This window comes from Coregonus clupeaformis, unplaced genomic scaffold (assembly GCF_020615455.1).
Source record: "Coregonus clupeaformis isolate EN_2021a unplaced genomic scaffold, ASM2061545v1 scaf1253, whole genome shotgun sequence".
Lineage (NCBI taxonomy): Eukaryota > Metazoa > Chordata > Actinopteri > Salmoniformes > Salmonidae > Coregonus > Coregonus clupeaformis.
In genome coordinates this window covers 41,848-50,740 of record NW_025534707.1, presented here as the reverse complement: position 1 = coordinate 50,740, position 8,893 = coordinate 41,848, and the positions used below count along the sequence as shown (strand labels likewise).

The window sequence follows — 8,893 nt, the reverse complement described above, 5'->3', positions numbered from 1 at the left end:
CTGCATCAAGTTTATTTTGAAGCCATTAGTTTAATATTTAGAAATGGTTTAATCTTAGTTTAAATCTAAATGTCTTTGTAGCCACTTCTAATTATACCTGAGAACAAACTCATTTTCTTCAAGTGAGCTGAAATGAATATCTTTATAACAGATGTACAGGTAGTGGATAAATAGAACAGGAGATGTAATAATACTCAATGATTTTTCTTTATTGGTTTTAACAAAATCTGCAATGCACATGACAACAAATGCCAATTCACTGGCAGAAGAAATGTTAACAATCTAAGCAAACAATATGGGTAACATTTACTACAGGACAGATCTGAGAATCAGAAAGTTGGGAAAGTTCTGCTAATGTTTTATTACTGAATGTTTCCTGCATTTGTAGGAGGCAGCGATGATGGATAGGGATGTTGGGGGTAGAAATAAAATGTGCATGTCATATTTGACTGAACGCAGAAAAGCTGTGTTGCTGGTTTGATTTTACTGTCCTTGGAGTGGTTCAACCATCTTGCATTTCAGGTCACTTTTTTCTTTCTTAGTACTCTTCAGTTTGTAGACGACGTCACACCAGAGGCCTTTTTTGTCTTCTTTCTTGGTCACCTTGAACACCTCGTAGGGGGGAATCAGTACCTCCTTCTCATGCGCCAGCTGAGAGTACACCCCCAGTGGGGCACCAAAGTAGGTGTCGATCTCAAAACAGGATTTACTTCCAAAGCGTTTAGCAATTTCCTTGTCAAAAGAGCTTGAGGTGAACTGTCCGAATCGCATTATAGTATTTTGGTTATGGTGGAAAGTCACGTTGGTTCCTCGGAAGGTGTGAAAACATGTTTTAAAAAAACGTTTCCTGTTCAGGATTCGTAACGCATTGGTCAGAAGGAAGTGCAGAGAGTGGTACTTGAATGATTTGATGTAGTTCTTCTTTTGGGTACGAGTGGCTTTGTTGAATAACTTGTAAATGTTGGCTGTTGCATTCACATACACCTGGATTGCCAGGGAATAGATTTCAGGCAGTTTTCCTTTTTCTTTGTAATGGGCCTCAGCAGCGGTCCAAGCTTTGTTGAAATCTTTGTCATCTTGTCTCTCTTTTTGCAGGTAATGGTTGTTCACCAGACTGAGCATCTTATGCTCACAGCCTTTGTAGGAGTCATCAACAGACTCAAGAGCCATGTCTATGTCTATGTTGTATTTTGGATCATGCAGATGTCAGCTTCCTGCTTCCCCTGTTTGTCTCCTGGCCTCTAGAGGTCAGCTGTGTTCCCCTTTTGCCTTAGTTCTTCCTCATGTGTCCTAATTAGCTTATCCAGGTCACCTGTGCCTTGTTTCCCCTTGTGTATTTTAGCTGTGTGTTTTCCCCTTGTTTCTCACTTGGTTATTGCGTCCTGACTGTGTGTCTCCTGCTTTGTCTCACCGTGTCAGTCCTAGTAAGTTTTTGAAGTTATCTTTAGTTTGTTTTTCTCCCCTCGTGGAGTTGTTTTGTTTTGCCTCCTGTTTGGGAACATTAAATCTACTTGCCTGGAGTATTGCCTTGGGTGTTTTATTTGGGTCCTACAACATCTCCTCTGTGGCTAAGGGGGTAGTACCCCCAGCTCTACACTTCTGAGACCGGAGTTCTAACCCGGATTGTGACAGAATAACCAAGTCAATCATGGACCCAGAAACACTCAGTTCCCAGGACCTGTTGGCGGTGATCATTCGACATGAGGCTTCTTTCCAGCGCCATGAAGCCGTTCTCAGCCGACAAGAGGAGCTGATGGCTAGACATTCTCAACTCCTGGCCGAAATGATGAGTTCCCTTCACCCAGCTCTTTGAACGCCTCCTTGGTCCTCCCCCCCTTCCCCCCGGTCACCTCCCAGTGACGACAGGCCTTCTCGGTTGGCGGAGCCCACTACCACCTCCCAAGCCCTTTTCTGGGGATCCAAGCTCTTGCCAGGGTTTCCTCACCCAATGCTCCCTCACCTTCGAGCTCCAACCCTCAAGTTTTCCCACAGACCGTTCCAAGATTGCCTACCTCATTACCCTTCTTTCAGACAAGGCGCTCGCCTGGGCCTCTCGCGGTGTGGCAGTCCCAGGAAGCCTGTTGTGACTCCCACGCGGCATTTGTAGAAGAGTTCAAGCGGGTGTTCGATCATCCTGTCAGTGGGCGGGAGGCTTCCAAGCGCCTACTGTCTCTCCGTCAGGGCCTCCGAAGCACGGCAGATTTTGCCATTGAGTTCCGAACCATAGCAGCAAGGAGCGGATGGAATGATGAAGCGCTGAGGGTCTGCTTTCAGGGAGGGTTATCTGAGCCCCTTCAAGATGAGTTAGCCACCCGTGAACCAGCTGAAGATCTCGAGTCCCTCATAGCCTTGGCCATCCGCCTGGACAATCGTCTAAGAGAGCGGAGAACGGCTCGCCGTCAGGTGTCTCAGTCCCAAGTTCCTCTGAGCAGCTCTGTTTCTCCTGTTTGGACTCCGTCATTCAGAGCTGCCCCGGCTCCTGAACTGCCCCAGGATTCCCGGAGAGCATGCAGTTAGGCCGTTCCAGGCTTTCTTCCAACGAAAGGGAACGTCGCATGAGGGAGCGTCGGTGCCTCTACTGCGGGGTTGCCGGCCACTTCCGCTCCACTTGCCCCGAGCTTTCGGGAAACGCCTGTCCCCGCCCAGCTACAGGAGGGTTGTGATGGGGAAAATTAGAGCTCCTCCTACTAACGCGGTCCTAGCTATTCCAGCCACTCTGTCCTGGGAGGGCCACCAGCATCGGGTCCAGGCTATGATCGATTCCGGTGCCGCAGGTGATTTTATGGATGTAACCTTGGCTAAGGAACTTAAGATCCCTACCCAACTACTTCCTCAACCCCAGGCAGTTACAGCCTTAGATGGCAGACCTCTGGAACCAGGAAAGTTACTGAGGCGACTCAGTCCCTGCGACTTACCATCTCTCAACACCAGCAGGAGGAGACCTTCTATCTCATTGACTCTCCCGAGTATCCTATTATCCTGGGTCACCCTTGGCTATGCAGACATAATCCCCAGATCGACTGGCCTACTGGCACCATTCTTAGCTGGGGTCCCACCCTTGCCAACTCACCTGCATGCTTCAGAGTTCCTCAGCCCCTAGTACCCAGTTTCAAGAGTCTGTTGACGTCTCCCGAGTCCCCAGTGTTTACCATCGGTTCAAGGCAGTGTTCAGCAAGGCCCGGGCTACTGCCTTACCGCCTCATCGCACTTATGACTGTGCCATTGATCTACTCCTGGGTGCTGCCCTCCTAGAGGTCGGATCTTTTCCTTGTCCTCCCCGAGCACGCAGCTATGGACACCTACATTAAGGAGTCCTTGGCAGCCGGCCTCATCTATGCCTCTACTTCCCGGCTGGGGCGGGCTTCTTTTTTGTTGAAAAGAAAGACGGGGTCTGAGGCCTTGTATTGATTACCGGGGACTCAACAAGATCACGGTTCGGAATCGATACCCTCTTCCTCTCATGGCCACTGCTTTTGAGCTGCTTCAAGGGGCTTCCATTTTTACTAAGCTGGATCTCCGCAATGCTTACCATCTCGTGCGGATCCGGCCAGAGACGAATGGAAGACGGCGTTCAACACGCCCACGGGACACTATGAATATCGGGTGATGCCGTTCGGGCTCACCAATGCCCCCCGCAGTATTCCAAGCCCTGATTAATGATGTTCTCTCGGGATATGCTTAATCTGTTCGTCTTCGTGTACCTGGACCGATATCCTCATCTTCTCGAGGTCACTGAAGGAACATGAGGGCATGTTAGCCGGGTTCTCCAGAGGCTCCTTGACAATCACCTCTACGTTAAGCCTGAGAAGTGTGAATTTCATGTTTCTCAGGACTCAGTTTCTCGGGTTTATTGTCACTCCCGGGCACCTAGAGATGGATCCCAAGAAGGTCAAGGCGGTCCACGATTGGCCCACACCTGCCACGGTCAAGGAGGTTCAACGGTTCATTGGCTTTTCTAACTTCTATCGGAAGTTCATCAAGAATTTCAGCTCGGTGGTAGCCCCCCTTGACGACGCTTACCAAGGGAGGAGGGACCAAGATTCACTGGGGTCCGGAAGCAGCAGGGGCCTTCGAGGATCTCAAGCGCCGCTTCACTTCTGCTCCGATTCTGGTGACCCCTGACCCAGAGAGACCTTTCGTGGTGGAGGTGGACGCCTCAGAGGTGGGGGTGGGAGCCGTCCTGTCACAGAGGGGTGCGGATGGGAGATTACACCCTTGTGCCTTCATGTCTCGCCGCCTGTCTGAGGCCGAGCGCAACTACCACGTGGGGGATCTAGAGTTGCTTGCGGTAAAACTGGCCTTGGAAGAGTGGCGCCATTGGCTTGAGGGGGCTCAGCACCCTTTCCAGGTTCTCACAGACCACAAGAACCTGGAATATCTCCAACAGGCTAAAGCGGATGAACCCTCGCAAGCCACGATGGTCCCTTTTCTTTAATCGATTCCAGTTCCTCCTGACTTACCGACCTGGCACCAAGAGCGTCAAGCCGGATGCTCTGTCTCGAGTCTATTCTCCCGAGGTACAAGAGAAGCCCTTGGCATCGATTATTCCGAGGTCTAGGATCGTCGCACCTCTTCAGTGGGAACTAGAAAGAGGGGTACGAGAAGCTCTTGCCCATGAGCCCGATCCAGGCGGTGGTCCTGCCGGTCGCCTGTACGTTCCTCTCTCGGTTCGGGCCCGCGTCTTGCAGTGGGGTCATGAGTCGCCCTTGACATGCCATCCTGGCAGTGCTCGCACACTGGAGTTCCTCCGACGGCGGTTTTGGTGGCCGTCCATCAAGAAGGACGTGCAGGTCTATGTTGAGGCCTGCCCTGTGTGTAACCAGGGGAAAGTCGACACGCCAGCGACCCCAGGGACTGCTCCATCCCTTACCTGTTCCTCGAAGGCCATGGTCACACCTTTCTCTGGACTTTGTTCACGGGACTTCCTCTATCCCAGGGCAACACCGTCATCCTTGTGGTGGTAGACCGTTTCTCTAAAGGCTGCCCGGTTTATTCCCCTGCCCAAGCTGCCCTCGGCTAAGAGACTGCTGAGCTCCTCATGAACCATGTCTTCCGGATATTTGGCATTCCCCTGGGCGTGGTCTCTGACCGAGGTCCCCAATTCGTCCCGGTTTTGGGGGCCTTCTGCAGGCTTATTGGGGCCACAGCCAGCCTATCGTCAGGATTCCATCCAGAGTCTAATGGCCAACGGAACGGATTAATCAGGATCTGGAGACCACCCTGCGGTGTATGGCGGCCAGTAATCCCACGTCTTGGGCCACCTATATCATTTGGGCTGAATATGCCCACAACACCCTCCAGTCCTCAGCCACCGGATTGTCCCCCCTTCGAATGCCAGTTCGGTTACAACCCTCCATTATTTCCAGAGGAAGAGGCGCAAGTTGGTGTTCCCTCGGCCCAGCGCTTTGTCCAACGCTGTAGGCGGACCTGGAAGAAGGCCAGGTGTACCCTCCTTCGGACCTCCCAGAGATACCAAAGTCAGGCTAATCGCCACCGCCGGGACGGCCCCTAGTTTCCGAGCTGGACAGAGAGTTTGGTTGGCCACTAAGAACTTGCCCCTCCGGGTCGAATCCAAGAAGCTTTCCCAGAGATACATCGGCCCTTTCCGCATTGCTAGAAAGGTTAACCCTGTTTCGTATCGTTTAGTTCTGCCTCGCTCCCTTAGAGTTAACCCCACTTTCCATGTTTCACTCCTTAAACCTGTCTTGTCTTCTCCTTTTGCCCCCCCCACAGACCCCCGCCACCTCCCAGGATCATAGACGGCCAGCCAGCCTACACAGTCCGCCGGATACTGGACTCCCGGAGGGTCCAGAACTCTCTGCAGTATCTGGTGGACTGGGAGGGCTACGGGCCAGAGGAGCGCTCCTGGGTTCCAGCCAGGGACATCCTGGACCCAGGGTTGATCCGAGATTTTCGCACCCTGGGGCCAGGGTGTTCCTGGAAGGAACGTCAGAGTCGTTCCTAGAGGAGGGGGTCCTGTCAGCTTCCTGCTTCCCCTGTTTGTCTCCTGGCCTCTAGAGGTCAGCTGTGTTCCCCTTTTGCCTTAGTTCTTCCTCATGTGTCCTAATTAGCTTATCCAGGTCACCTGTGCCTTGTTTCCCCCTTGTGTATTTTAGCTGTGTGTTTTCCCCTTGTTTCTCACTTGGTTATTGCGTCCTGACTGTGTGTCTCCTGCTTTGTCTCACCGTGTCAGTCCTAGTAAGTTTTTGAAGTTATCTTTAGTTTGTTTTTCTCCCCTCGTGGAGTTGTTTTGTTTTGCCTCCTGTTTGGGAACATTAAATCTACTTGCCTGGAGTATTGCCTTGGGTGTTTTATTTGGGTCCTACAACATCTCCTCTGTGGCTAAGGGGTAGTACCCCCAGCTCTACACTTCTGAGACCGGAGTTCTAACCCGGATTGTGACAGCAGACGAACCTTTAGTGAGCAAAAGAGAGAGAAAAAGAGAAAGAAAAAAATAATATTAATATTAATGCTGAGAGACAAATGTCAGCTATCAGTTATACTGTCTTCACATTATTTATAGTCTAAGATGTTGGGGGCTAAGATTAATAATACTTTTAATTTGATGAAAAACTAAAAAATTTTGGCCTTCACTACTAAAGCCCATAGAAAACATATTGAATAACACATTCATCAATGGCAGAAAGGACAGTCCAAAAATGAATCATAAGGAACCAGCTTTTGAAGCGTCTGTCAGAAAGCTAGGAGATATAAGAAAACTCAGGACATGTATATACAGTGGCAATAAAAAGTATGTGAACCCTTAGGAATTACCTGGATTTCTGCATAAATTGTTCATAAAATTTGATCTGATCTTCATCTAAGTCACAACAATTGTTTGTGTGTTATTAGTTTAAGCAGACTGTGTTTGTCTATTGTTGTGACTTAGATGAAGATCAAATTTTATGACCAATTTATGCAGAAATCCAGGTAATTCCAAAGGGTTCACATACTTTTTCTTGCCACTATATATATTTCTTTACACATGTTTAACCCCTTTTTTTTGGTAGGCACATTTTTCAACCGGTACCGGTTACCTTCAAACGAATCCCATGACACTTGTGGGGGTCGTAGAGCAAAACGGAGACCACCATCAGAGAATCTCCCCTGTCCACAGTTGGATCCCATTAGTTTGTAGCCCAAACGGTTAGGACGCTACCAAACAGAAGTTGACATATCGACAGTATCGACTTCAGACCCCTGACTCTTGTGGGGGTCGTAGAGGAAAACAGAAATTACCATCGTGTTCGTGTTCATAGAGTTGTCATAAACCGTTCGGATGCTACAGATGTTTTCACGAGAAGAACGATTTTTGGGATATCTCATAGTCTGTCAAAAACCGATCTAGCTCTGCCACCTTTCACCGCAGACGGACAACATCTTTGAGATCTTTGAGATTGAGACAAATTTAGATGGGGATTTTTGTATTATGTTAATTAGGCTGACGCACCAGTGCATCAATCGACTCAAGGGGGATTTACAGTATACTGCCTTCACACACTTAACTTTGTCCATACTAAACTTTTACCTGTTATTTTGCACTTTGACTCTCTCTCTCTCTCTCTCTCTCTCTCTCTCTCTCTCTCTCTCTCTCTCTCTGTCTCTGTCTCTCTCTCTCTCTCTCTCTCTCTCTCTCAATAGTGTAGTATCTTACCATCTTGGAGTCCACACCTGAAGTCCAAGCCTGGATGAAATACATCACAGTAAAGGTTAGGATCTTGTATCTTGCCATGATGTCAAAATATATTGGTCCAATGGCAACTTGTAATGGAGATTAATTGTCTTTTAAGATACAGAAACAGCATTCAAATGTTCAGCTTTCAGGGGGCCTTGTTATACCAGTGCTCTTGTGATTATTTTCACAGTCCCCCCTCTCTTGCTGAGAACAGGCACAAGTACCCCTCAAACCACAAACAACATAGTACAGTGCAAACACACAAACATACATACATACACACACACACACACACAGACACTAACGCACACACACATGCAGGAAACACCTAATTACTAATTACTTATTATTATTTATTATTATTATTTACTTCTGATAATTATGTTTTCACACTTCTTTTAATACTGAGCTATGTGTGAACATGACTAACACCAGCAGCAGCACTGCTGATACTGAGAAAAGGTTCCCCATAGTAACAGTACAGAAAGACCCTTAAACCTCCTCATCATCCTTCCCCTTAATCAATCACCCAGAATAAAGGAAAGCAGCGCTACAGTGAAGCTTGAGGCCCCCAGTCCAGGGTTTCCCAACCCTCTCCTCAGGGACCACCAGACGTTTCACATTTAGATTTCAGCCCTATACTGGCCCACCTGATTCAGTCTACTAACCATCAACCCCTTGACTAATTGATGCAGGTGTGCCAGTCTGGTGGTCCCAGAGGAGAGGGTTGGGAAGTACTGCGGCTAGTGGTTATCACTGGTCCTGGAGTGCCGCAGGCACTTCATGTTTTTAATTTAACTGACCTGGAAGACCAGGTGTGTTGAATTTACGCAATAACTGAACTGATCAATTAGCTAAGTGTCTCAGTGTGGTCTCTAGTTGTGACAAAATCCTGCAGTACCTGCAGCACTCCAGGAACAGGGTTGCCTAACCCTTGCCTAGACTAAGCTTCGTCTTCCAATAATTCCTTTAGCTGGTTTAGTTAAATTCTGCCCTCTTCTGGCTGCTGTGCAGAATGCACCGTGTCAAGACTAACACCTCGATCACACCGACAGCGTCATTGCATTTTGGTACACCAGAAGTACATTCATTGTATGTATGCGTAGACGGCTTGTCAGAAACGGTAGCAGAAGGTGAATGTTAAACTTTTGTTTCACACATATTCAGATGATGCTGAGTACCGTTTTGCGCAATAAAGCTGTCAGTGTGATCAAGGCA

General features: G+C 48.7%; 1 pseudogene; it reads right to left on the bottom strand.

Moving 5' to 3' along the window:
- Positions 1 to 483: 483 nt before the first annotated feature.
- LOC121564284 lies at positions 484 to 7,732 on the bottom strand (annotated as a pseudogene).
- Positions 7,733 to 8,893: the final 1,161 nt, after the last annotated feature.